Genomic DNA, 13,215 nt, shown 5'->3' on the forward strand with positions numbered 1-13,215 from the left:
GGAGGCCGGAAAATCTTTCGCTGTAGGCCCAAAGACCCGAGGTCTTTGCAATCTTCAGACACAGAGCTCAAAAAAAGCAACGAAACAGACTTTTAACATGGTGAACCAGCGGGCTGTTGTTATGTCTCCCACTCGCTGTGAAAATGGGGGACACCTCCCTCGCCCTTGCCAGGGAGAGACAGAACCTGTGGTTTGTTGAATGCCGGATGAAATGCAAAGCCTTTGGGGTAACTTTGGTCTGTGTCTTGCTATTGCTTAGCACATGCTTGGGCTCGGTGACGGTACCGATGAGCTTTTTTTTGGTGGTGGGAGGAGGGGGATCATTGCTTGCTTACATGCGGGAGGGGGGAGCTGGGGAGGGGACTTCGGGGTTCTCACATTTAACTGTCATTCATTCTTTGGGGCACCGCTTTTCGTGGATGCTTGTGAAGAAAAAGTATTTCAGGATGTATATTGTATACATTTCTGACAGTAAATGCAACCTTTGAACTTCTGTGGGTGCAGTGAAGAATATCCTGAATCATGGCCCAATGTGGAATAAAACAATGCCCAAGGATGTAAAACCCTACAAAAAAAAAGTGGATATAGCCCAATCCATCACAACAAAAGTGCTCTCCCCACTGAGCACATCAACAACGAACACTGCAACAAGGCAGCAGCATCCACAATCAATGGCCCCAGCATCCAGACCATGCTCTCTTCTCACTGCTGCATCAGGGAGGTGGTCCAGGAACCCAAAATCCAACACCACCAGGTTCAGGAACAGCTATTACTCTAAGCATCAAACTCCTGAACCAACAACTTCATTCACCCCAATACTGAGCTGATCCCACAACCTATGGACTCACTTTCAAGCAATCTACAATCCACGTTCTCAGTATTATTTGCTTATTAATTTTTTGTATTTGCAGTTGTCATCTTTCGCACATTGGCTGTTTGTCGTCTGTGTGTAGTTTTCATTGATTCTGTTGTATTTCTTTATTGCTACAAATGCCTGCAAGAAAGCAAATCTCAGGGTAATACATGGCGATATATACTGTACACATTTTGATCATAAGTTCACTTTGAACTGTTATGGTGGTTATTGCAATCATTTATTTTTGGAAGTATAAAAATTCAATGTATTTTGAGTTTAGGGAGCTTTTACTGAGTTTGTTCAGGGAGATTCTTGGACCAGGTCACCTCCTGAATATTGAATGGAATTGACTTTATTTCATACATCCTTCACATACACAAGGAGTAAATGTCTTAACATTATGTCTCCGTCTAAATGTGCAATTTATAGTAATTTGTACTAAATAGTATGTACAACAGGACAGTCAATGTAGCATAGAATTCCAGCAGTCTGGTGGAAGAAGCTGTCCTGGGGCCTGTTGGTCCGGGCTTTTATGCAGCAGAACCATTTCCCAGATGGTAGCAGCTGAAACAGTTTGTGGTTGGGATGACTCAGATCCCCAATGATCCTTCGGGCTCATTTCATGCACCCGTCTCTGAAAATGTACTGAATAGTGAGAAGTTAACATCTGCAGATAGGCTGGCCTGTTCACACCACTCTCTGCAGAGTCCTGCGATTCAGGGAAGTACAGTCCCCATACTAGGCAGTAATGCAGTCAGTCAGGATGCTCTCAAATGTGCCACTGTAGAAAGTCCTTGGGATTTGGGGACTCATGCCAAACCTCTTCAACCGTCTGAGGTGAAAGAGGCACTGTTGTGCTTTTTTTCCCACCATACAGCTGGTATGTACAGACCACGTGAGATCTTTGGTGATGTGTATGCTGAGGAACTTACTGTTCACTCTCTCGACCCCAGATCCATTGATGTCAATAGGAGTGAGCCTGTCTCCATTCCTCCTGTAGTCCACAATCAGCTCCTTTGTTTTTGGGACATTGAGGGAGAGGTTGTTTACTTCACACCACTGAGTCAGGGTGATGACTTCTTCTCTGTAGGCTGCCTCGTCATTATTTGAAAGAAATCCAATCAATGTGGTATCACAGCAAACTTAATTAGCAGATTGGAGCAGTGGGTAGTGACACTGTCATGAGTACAGGCAGTAAAGGAGGGGGCTTAGGACACAGCCCTGAGGGGCACCTGTGTTGAGGGTCACAGAGGCAGAGGTGAGGCGAGGGAGCCCACTCTTACCACCTACCGGCGATCTGACAGGAAGCCCAGGATCCAGCTGCACAAGGCAAGGTGAAGGTCAAGGTCTCTGAGCTTCTCGTCAAGCCTGGAGGGAATTATGGTGTTGAATGCTGAACTGTAGTCCAAGAACAGTATTCTCACATAAGCATTCTTCTTCTCCAGATGTGTGAGGATGATGTGTAGAGCTGTAGCTATTGCGTCATCTGTCGATCGGTTATGTCGGCAGATGAATTGTAAAGGGTCCAGCGTGGATGGTAGCAAGCTGCAGATGTAGCTCTCGACCAGCCTCTCAAAGCATTTGATTATTATTGAGTTGAGTGCAACAGGACGCCAGTCGTTCAGACGTGTTACCCTGGTCTTTTTAGGTACAAGGACAATGGTGAATGTTTTGAAGCAGGAGGGCACTTTATGCTGGGAGAGGGAGAGATTAAAAATGTCTGGAAATATATATATCAGTTGTGCTGCGCACATCCTGAGTACCACCCCCCCCCCCCCCCCAGGATGCCATTCGGTTCCGCAAGCTTACAACTGTTGGAAACACGTGAGTACTTCAGCCTCAGAGGCTCTCCTCAGGGACTCAGTGTTGGTGATATCAAAACAAGTGCAAAAAGGATTCGACCCACCTGGGAGAGAGGCAGTTATGTTGGCAGCATTACTGTGCTGAGCTTTGAAGTCTGCAGTGTGTTGTTGGTAGAAAGTTGAATATCTGCCTATTCTGAGTAAAGGACTTGTACATCAACATTTCCGTACACAGTGGTGCTTTAAAGTTTGTGAACCCTGCAGAATGTTCTCTATTTCTGCATAAACATGACCTAAAATGTGATCCGATTTTCACGCAAGTCCTAATAGTAGATAGAGAGAACCCAATTAAGTTAGTAACACAAAAAACTTTATACTTGATTTATTGAGAAAAATGATCCAATATTACATGTATTTGTTGAAAAAAGTATGTGGATCTCTGGGGTAATGCCTCCTACAAAAGACATTTGGAGTCAGGTGTTCCAATCAATGACATGAGGTAGGAGATGTTGGTTGCAGAAGTGCCCTACCCTATTAAAAAGGCACACAAAGTCAGGTTACTGAAAGAGCCTGCTCTTCTCAAGAAAGATCTGTTTATGTGCACCATGCCTTCATTAAAACAATTTTCAAAGGACCTTCAAGAATTGTATAAGATTCATGAAGCTGGAAAAGGCTTCAGAAGCATTTCTAAAGACCCGAGTGTTCATCAGTCCACAGAAAGAGAAACTGCCTACAAATGGAGGAAACTCGGTATTGTTGCTACTCTCCCTAGGAGTGGGCATCCTGCAAAGATCACACCAAGAGCACAGCATGCAATGCTGAAAGAGACAGGAAAGAACTCAAGGACAAAAGACCTGCAGAAATCTCTAGAACCTGCTAAAGTCTCTGTTCATGTGTCCACAAGAAAAACACTGAAGAGCAGTGTTCATGGAAGGACACCACAGAGGAAACCACTGCTCTCCAGGAAAAAAAACTTTGCTGCATGTCTCAAGTTTGCAAAAGACCATCTGGATGTTCCACAACACTTCCATGACAAAGTTCTGTGGACAGATGTGACAAAAGTTTAACTTCTTGGCAGAAATACACACCACTATGTTTGGAGGAAAAAGAGCATTGCACACCAACACCAAAACCTCTTCCCGACTGTGAAGCATGCTGGAAGGATCACTGTGGTCTGGGGCTGCTTTGTTGTCTCAGGGCCTGGACAGCATTGTTGAAGGCACAATGAATTCAAAATTGTATCACAACATTTTACAGGAGATTGTCAGGGAGCAGTCTTTCACCTGAAGCTTAACAGAAGTTGGATAATGCAACTTGACAATGATCAGAAAGACTAGAGTAAATCAACAACAGAATGGTTTAAAAATAAGAAAATTTGTGTTTTGGAATGGCTGAGTCAAAGCCCCTGTCCTTAATTCTATAGAAATGTTGTTGAAGGACCTGAAGCAAACAGTTCATGCAAGGAAACCATCCAACATCCCAGAGTTGAAGCAGTTTTGTAAGGAAGAATGGCCTAAAATTCCTCCAAGCCGATGTGCAGGACTGATCAACAGTTACTAGAAACGTTTGGTTGAAGTTATTGCTGTACAGGGGGGTGCCACCAGTTACTGAAGGCAAAGGTTCACATGCTTTAAAATAAATACATGTAATATGGGATAATTTTTCTAAATAAATAAATGAACAAATATGATGCCTTGTGCGTGAAGGTCTGATCACACTTTAGAACAGAAATCTGCAGCACATTACAAGCCTTTCGGCCCACAATGTTGTGCCAACCGTGTAATCTATTCTAGAAACTGCCTAGAATTTCCCCAGCGCGTAGCCTTCTATTTCTTTAAATCTCTTAAAAGACCCTATTATAGTGTCTCTGCCACCATTGCTGGCAGTGCATTTCACTCACCCACCACTGTGTTAAAAAAAAATTACTCCTTATATCCCCTCTGTACCTACTTCCAAGCACCTTAAAACTATGCCCCCTCGTGTTAGCCATTTCAGCTAAAAAAGCCTCTGGTTATCCACACGATCAATGCCTCTCATCATCTCGTACACCTCTATCAGGTCACCTCTCCTCCTCCATCGCTCCAAACAGAAAAGGCCAAGTTCACTCAACCTATTCTCATAAGGTATGCTCTCCAATCCAGGCAACCATTTTAGGCCACATTTATGCAGAAAGAAAATTCTACAGGGTTCACAAGATTTCTAACATCACAGTATAGTCTCCATGTGGTTTATTCATACACTGTAGGAATGATGTGGTTATACCAAGGAAGAGTGCAGGTGAGATTCATCAAGCTGTTGCCTGGATTGGAAGTCTCGAATTACCAGCTGAATTTGTTTTCCTTGGAACCATGGAGGCTTGAGTGGTGACCCAAAGGAGGGTTTAGAAAAGAGGCAGATTGGGTAGGTCATCAGTATCTTCCTCCAGTGGTAAGGAAAACATTGATTTAAGGTGAGAGGAAAGGATTTTAAAGGGATCTTGAGTGGAAAGTCCCCAACACCCCCAGAGTGTGGTTGATATCTGGAACTTGCTGGCAGTCAGGTATAGGTAGTTACTACATTAAAGAAACATTTATACAGGCACTTAAACAGGCATGGCATAAACAGATATTTTTTAAAAACATTACTTCCGAATAATGGCCCATGAACACCACCTCATTATTTCTTTGTACTGCACTGCATGGCAGAACAATAAATTTTGAGATTCATGTTCATGACAAAAACCTGATTCTGATACAGTCCTAGCATAGGTAAATGGAATTAGTGTAAAATGCAAAAATGTTGGCATGGGTTCGTTCGTGTGCTGTACAGCTCTGAATCTATGACTCCATGATATGGATCAATTAAGTGCAAACAAGAATGACAATTACCAGTTTAGAATTAATAAGCGAAGTAACATTTACATGGGGACTGGAACAAATGAAGCAGTGATCATCTTTTGCATAATTTTTTTTAAAAAACAAAACCCAATTGAACATTTCAGACTTCGGATAACCAAATAAATTGCATACATCACAATGGCTTCTATGTTGCTATTAAAAAGAAAGATATCTTTGAAAAAGAACTGGGAACACTGACTAATGAAACTACATAGTTTAGATTGATCTGGGATAGCTTCAGAGCCATTGTTGTAAAAAGCATTATTGTAAAGGGAGTGGGGGGGGGTGTAGGGAGCAATGACTGATGTTTAAGAGCAAGGAAAGATTTAATTTCATTCACAGAATTTCATTTAAGGCAAACAAAGCACGTCCTGTTTCCAGAATAGAGCTGAGAAACCAACAATACTATCTCTCATGGATTTTTGCTGTGGAAATCCTAGGATCTCACACCATATCAGCCAAGGCCAAAAGATTTTAGCACGAGGAATGTGAATTGAAGTAGTGTTCTTCATATTATAGGATCAAAAATTGGGTCATGTGGATTCAAAATTCACATGAATGGCAACCATCTAACTGCAGATCTGTCAGTTTAACACGCAAGTAACTTACTGAAATCTCGGGGGCAACCTACGAGTATAAATGTCTCTGAACTGATCAAAGAGTCAGGATAGATTTGTGTTGTCATTTTTAAGTAAGCAGACAGGATTTTTTTGGAATTGAGAATAAGCAATATCTTGATAACAGAATTACAGGAACTTTATGACAGAAGTGGACATTCAGACTCCTGTCTGTCATCTACAGAAAAACCAAGCTGACTTCCAGATCACATTCAAGTTCTGCACAAGATATTATTGCAAAAAACAAATCCAGAATATTGGGAATATCTGTATGATTCAGTAAGTTGAGCTGCATGACACAGAGCAATGATTAACGGAACTCTATCCAAATTTTCCCCAGATTGAGAGTTTTCACCGCATACTCACTGCATTGCCACCACTTGTCACTCCCTCTGATTTCCAATCAATAACAGACATTACCTTTTGTTCTCCCCACCTCTTCATCCTCTGCAATTTAAAATATTTCCATCTTCTCTCAATTCTGAACAAAGGTCATCAACCAGAAATGTTAACTCTGCTTTTGTTTCCTGCATTTTCCATTCTTACTACACTTTTCTAGCATCAGCAGACTTTTTGATTTTCATTTGTGTACAGCTGACCTAAAGCAAATAAAAAATGTTATTTCTCAGCAGGTCAGGCTGGGACAAGAAACAGGGTCACCACAATTTCATTATTGTCTGAACCAAGATCTCTGATCAGAAATGTTAACTGTTTCCACTTCCAAAGATGCAGCATGACCTACTGCTATTTCCAACATTTTCTCTTCAGATTTCTCATATCTGCAGTTTTTTGCTTTTATTTTTGATTTTCATTTACTATGTTTAGTTATAGGCTTTGGTCAATTTAAAATCAACAGATTCATCAGACTGTATTCAATTACTGAATCAAGTTGCATCAAGTTGAAGACAGAGGGACTACCTAATGAAGATGTTTAATAACCAGGATGTGAACGAGATAAAGAATCATTAACATCACTAAGGAAAAATAGAATCTTCGAATTGGAACTACACTTTGTACACAAATCAAATAGTGCTTCAATTCACCACCACCACTCCACAAGGTCAAAGTGTGAAAATGGAACAAGAAATCAAAATGCTGAGTGCAAGATTGGATGGTATCTGTCAGGCATAACATTACTAAATGAATGACACTGTTTGCAGTGAGTAAAGCTGCTTCCTTGTAATTTCAGCTGTACAGGTTTGAACTCTGGTAATCTGTGGGGCAATACTTGCTTTCCTCAGTAGCCTGGGATAGATCCCATCAGCTGTTTGGGCAATTAGACAAACATTTAGATAGGACAGTAATAGAAAGGATATAAATTCAATGTGGCAAAAGGCATTAGTACAGATGGATAATATGCCACTTTGAGAATCTGGTAGTCCCAGAGAAGCAAATCTTCCAGATTAGTCATTACTCTTATTAATGCACTAACACATTTATTTTATTTCTACTTAGATATTACAGGTATAGAATAAAATAAAACAAAACAGTGAACCTGCTAAGTTTAAAGGCCACAAGGGTTATACAACCTGGTGAACCACACACCAACGCATCAAGATTTAGATGATCAGATAACGGGTTATCAGAATGTTATTTGTTCCAAATGTAGAGCAAACATGTAATGTTTCAATGGTTGATACACTGAGTATCTTTGAGTGCAATGAACATAATGTGCTGGAGGAATTCAGCAGGCAAAGCAGCATCTATGGAGAAAAGTACAGTCAACATTTCGGGACGAGACCCTTCGGCAGGACACAATGACCTGAGTTTCACACGACTACCCAAGTCAGCAGATCTTAAAAACATGATATCCCAGGAAAATACAAACTACTCTAGCACATAATTGAATACTCAAACTGGCAGTTTATTATGATCACAATATCATTTGACAAGAAATAATGAAATCATTATCTGATCTTAGTATGCATTCCACTTCCTCCTCTACCCCCAGTAGGGCGTGCAGGGCATAAGGTGATCAAATAGGTCTGGAGACATTTAAAATTACTTATCACAAGTTGACCTTTACCTCCTCCTAGCATGTCGCACCAGACAATCAGCCATTCTTGTCTGGTGCGCAGTGTCAGGATTTGTCTCCCTTTGGATTAACATGGTCACGATATGAACACTTCTGACTCGACCCGTTTTTTAAAAAACGAGGCTAAGTGGCTAGCTCGACGCTCAACCCGGCACGGTTGGAAAGCGTGCTCGGGGGGGGGGGGGGGGTGGCCCGACTTGGATTCGAACTCAGGAGCCTTCGCTCTGAAGTCCGGCACTGATGCCACTGCGCCAGCAGCAGCCGACCTTCACCTGATTGACTCAGAGCCTATGAATGTTCATACACTGGATGGCGATAGTGAAATACTATACTATGTTTCTGACGATGTATAAAAATCTTTCGGACAGTTAGGGAGCATGTGAGAATCTGCACCTGAGAAGGTAAATGGTCAAGTCTCCCTCCAACAAGTACGAGATCAACCAAAATGCACGTACTCTATTTGGCCTTTGAACACAGTCTTGTTTCTCCATACAAGAGATCAAAAATGTGATGAGCCTCATTTGAACGCTCCAGTCTGAGGATTTTAATTTACATGTGCAATGGGAAAATCTAAGGACAAATGTACTTGAGACAAGCTCACTGCAAAATTTTGTAACAGGACAGAATTTAAGACTCAGTAGAGAACCCCTGGAGTGGCAGAGACCAAAAGAATTGATCAAAACATTTTTAAACACAATGACATTAAGACACAAGAGCAGAACCAACTAAAATGAACTGGCAAACCTAATTAGATGCGCAACTGAAACACAATAACAGGCTTTAAGGGGATCTTTCAAAATGTACAATAGATTCCTTTCAATAAAGCAAGAATTTCAAGGACAGGACCTGCAACCAGTTAACTGCAAGGTATCAACTTTGAAGTATGGGGATGGCCCCATAAAATCAGAAAACAACACATTATTTCTTCAAAAATGGAGAAAGACACTTCAATGAATATTCTTAGGGCAAAGATTCTTGACAAGCAGAAAGATGAAAGGTTATCACAGTTTCAAGAGATTGCAAAATTACAGTAAGGATCAGTGGCATATTCCTACCTCTATTTTGTCTTTAACCTTATTGGGACAAACCAAAGAAATGATTTGATTGGAAGACCAGTTCAAACATTCTGCATCATGACACAGCTCCTTCTTCTCCAGAGTCTTTTCACCATCTTGATGGGACAGTAATGAGACATACTTGGATTACTGTCAGGCAAATTATATTTAATCTCAACACTGCTCAAGACTGAACCATTCACTTGACTTAAACCTCATGCACTAATATAAATCATGCATATCTTGGTTGTACCATTTAAAACTTGGCTTTGCTCATCTTTGTCAATCCCTCAATACTGACGGATGACTTACTTCCATTCTGGTTCAGCAGGCTGTGAGCTAATCCACTAAACCAATGCAAGAACCTTCAGTTCTTGCACAGATAGGGCAGGAAAAGCATGACAGAGTAGATTAGTGGATTGTCTGTGATGCACTCCTTTTGCTGCTTACATAGGGCTTCTGCATGCTTCTGATCCTCTGCGCACCTCCTAGTCACCAAGTATAAACATTACAGCAACAGACTCTTCTCAGACCACCTCATAAGGATTGTACATTTCCTAAATTATTTTCGTGGGGTAAATAAGCACTAGCTGTTTTCCACTCACCTCCCAATAATAGCACTGGAAAACTTCTTGCAGTGAAGAAATCCAGCCTTAAACACAGTTGTGCAAGCCTCCAGATTAAACACCCAGCTCCAGTGCCCAAGACTGTACCTCATATATTTAAATAAATCTGCCTGGTTGCATCATGCAAATTAGCAACACAACAGCACTAAAATCCCCATCACCTCAATATTAATTCCAAACATAGTTACTGCAAGCCATAACAAGATGCATAGTTTCATCATGACAAATTTTTGTTTGGTGAACTGGCTCCTGGCCTTTCAGGCAAACTTTGAGAATACAATGTAAAAAAAAAGCTTACAATTATACGTTCCAAGAATTACAATTTTTAATAGTAAAGTCACGTCATTAAGGACGCAGCAGCTTCCCAACTTTAACACAACTAGATGTCAGTTTGACTCCTGATAGCATTCACATCGAAAAATCGCATTCCAACACATCAATAGGTATATAAGGGTACTTTGGCATTTTGCAATAAAAATAATGCTGCATTTTTACTTCCTTATTTGATATAATCAGGTTGTTCACCTGATCAGGAAAACAAAACATGGACCTGTTAAAACCAGGAAATTATCCACAGACTCACTACATCAACAGTACAAATTAACAGTTCTTTACAGATTTCTTTGTCCGTAGTAATTTCGCATTTTGAGGAAACTAAAACATGGCAAAATAAATAATGAAAAAGGTTGTAGCAAGATTCACTAATGGTCAGTCTCACAGCAACAAGCCTCCACCCTCCAATACGCTGAGATTCGGACTACTAACAGCAGCACTTTCAGGTGTTGTAAAGATGCCATTTTTTTCCCCCCTCTGGGAAATTTGAAGGAATTTGTCCAAGCAGCAGCAAACCAATGTTGGTATCTCCCAGACCATCATTGCTGTAATGAGATCTTAACTGTGGAGAGATCTAGATGAAAACAGTTGAGCACAGGAACAGATCCTTTTGCCCATACTATTGTGCCAAACAAATTAAGTTAATGACACGTAATCCCTTCCGTCTGCACATAACCCATATTCCTCTATTCTGTGTATACATGTGCCTAACAAACACCCTCCTACATGCCCTCTGGCTTACAAGTCCAAAATCAGCTTCCCGCAACAAATTTTGTTTCAAATCTTTAACATTGGTTAACATAAATCGTACATTTATTACCTCTGCAATTCTAAATACCAAAACCACACAGCTATGGAACCTGAGCTGAACTGTCAAGGGCAAATTCATGAATTTTTATTCTTGCAGGTTATGCTCATTTATAAATTCCACAATATCATAGCACTATTTTATTGCTTCATTGACCTTGACTAAAAACGTCAAAGCAAAAAACAAATGCAAGTACTTTTATCTTTCTCCTTCCTGAAAGAAAATTGGCAGAGTAAAAGCTGTACCATTCCACTGACGCCAAACTGGAAAAAAAAGAGTAACTTGCCATTTCGAAATTTTTGTCCATTCAAAATTCATTTCTACTTTATCTCACAAATCAAATATCATTAATGTGGAATACAGCAGAGAAATAAGAATCAGCATATTCTCCTGCAGCAACCAGTTATGGTATATGCAAGAGCAATTTTAGACTCCCCTACTCTGGCAAAAACACTGTGGCCATCCAAATTATCAATATCCCTCATGATTTTTCCATGAGGTCACTCCCATGGATCCTATGCTCCAGGGGATTTAAAACAGTCCCAATTTATACGGCCACTCCTCATAACTCAACCCTGCTAACAACCTCATGGATCTTTGATGCAAATATTCAATTAATGTTTCTTCTCATTATTAAAACCATTTTCTCTACGCTTAGGATATGGAGAATGTAATGCACAAACTAACAGATCAACTGACAGTATTAACGTCTACAGTTCAGTATATTTTAGCATTTAAGTAGCAGACCCATAACAAGGTCCAAACCAGGTGCTGTATTTGGCCTTAGTTCTTTTATTAAAATAAGTTTCAACTCTTGATCATTGTTTAACTACTTCCCAGAGAGAAGAATCAATTAAGAATGGGAGGAAACTATTACAGTGAAACCTCTTCCTTCCTCTTTCCCTACTCAAACAAACATTTACACATATGCAGAAAAGCACACACGCTTAACATGAAGCAACCAAATTGCTGAAGAGCCATTATCTCCACTGAAGAGCAGAATGAAAAGGAGAAAAAAAATCACTGAATATAGATTAAGGAGAACACTTCAGAGCTGGACAAATTGTGATAGTGAAAACCATAATCAAAATAAATAGCAGTAAGTAAACATGTGTTACTTGAACAATGGGTATATAATTAAACATGCACCATGCTGGAATTTACCATCTCAGCAAATTAACAGGTTAATTAGACATTATAGAAACGTACAGCAGAACAGGCAATTACAATAAACACATAATGCAGTCTTTCATTATCAAGTACATTGCAGTTAGCTATGTTAATACACTTGCAGACACGTCCTCACCCCAGCCCCCACCCCTACCATCACAAAGGGACAGAAAGAAAGGAATAGAAATTAATGAAATACAAAGATTTTCTCACCACCCCACCCCTGCCACCTCCAAAGAAAAATCTAATACACAACCAAAATTAGTAATAATGTTTCAAGAATCACAAGATTCTGGAATGGTTCCAGAAGGCTGGAAAATTGCAAGTGTCTCTCCACTCTTCAAGAAGGGAGAGAGGCAGAATTAAAGAAACTATAAACCAGTTAGTCTGACCTCAGCAGTTGGGAAGATATTGGAATCAATTATTAAGGATGAGGTCTCAGGGTACTTGGAGGCACATGATAAACTATGCAATAGTCAGGATGGTTTCCAAGGGGGAAATCTTGCCTGACAAACCTGTTGGAATTCTTTATAATAGCAACAAGCAGGATAGACAAAGGAGAACTGGTTAATGTAATAACTGGAGTCTTGATGAAGGGTCTCGGCCTGAAACGTCGACTGTATCTCTTTGATGTGTGTTGCTGGTTAATGTTATGTACTTGGATTTTCAGAAGGCCTTTGACATGGTGTTATACATGAGGCTGCTTAAGGTATTACAGGAAAGATTCTAGCATGGACAAAGCAGTGGCTGATTGGAAGAATGGAAATAAAGGGACCAATTTTTGGTTGGCTGTCGGTGACTTGAGGTGTTCCACAGGGGTCTGTGTTGGCACCAATTCTTTTCACGTTATATGTCAATGAATTGGATGATGGAATTGATAGCTTTGTTGCAAAGTTTGCAGACAATATGAAGATAGATGGAGGGTCAGATAGTTTTGAGGAAGTAGAGAGGCTACAGCAGAATCTAGATAGATTAGGAGAATGGGCAAAGAAAAGGGAGATAGAATACAGTGTCAAAAGTATACGGTCATGCGCTAC

The 13,215-nt window shown here is 40.4% G+C and overlaps 1 protein-coding gene across 12 annotated transcripts in view; it reads right to left on the reverse strand.

Moving 5' to 3' along the window:
* Positions 1–13,215, reverse strand: part of mpp7a (MAGUK p55 scaffold protein 7a) — a 515,701-nt gene that overhangs the window by 442,199 nt on the left and 60,287 nt on the right. For 9 of the 12 annotated variants that reach the window (XM_072253895.1, XM_072253897.1, XM_072253900.1 and 6 more), the window contains exon 2: positions 9,242–9,357. The exons of the other annotated variants lie outside the window; for them this stretch is intronic. The gene's annotated coding sequence lies outside the window, so the exon portion shown is untranslated. The remainder of the gene's footprint in view (positions 1–9,241; positions 9,358–13,215) is intronic. 12 annotated transcript variants of the gene reach the window in all.

This window comes from Mobula birostris, chromosome 3 (genome assembly GCF_030028105.1).
Source record: "Mobula birostris isolate sMobBir1 chromosome 3, sMobBir1.hap1, whole genome shotgun sequence".
NCBI lineage: Eukaryota > Metazoa > Chordata > Chondrichthyes > Myliobatiformes > Myliobatidae > Mobula > Mobula birostris.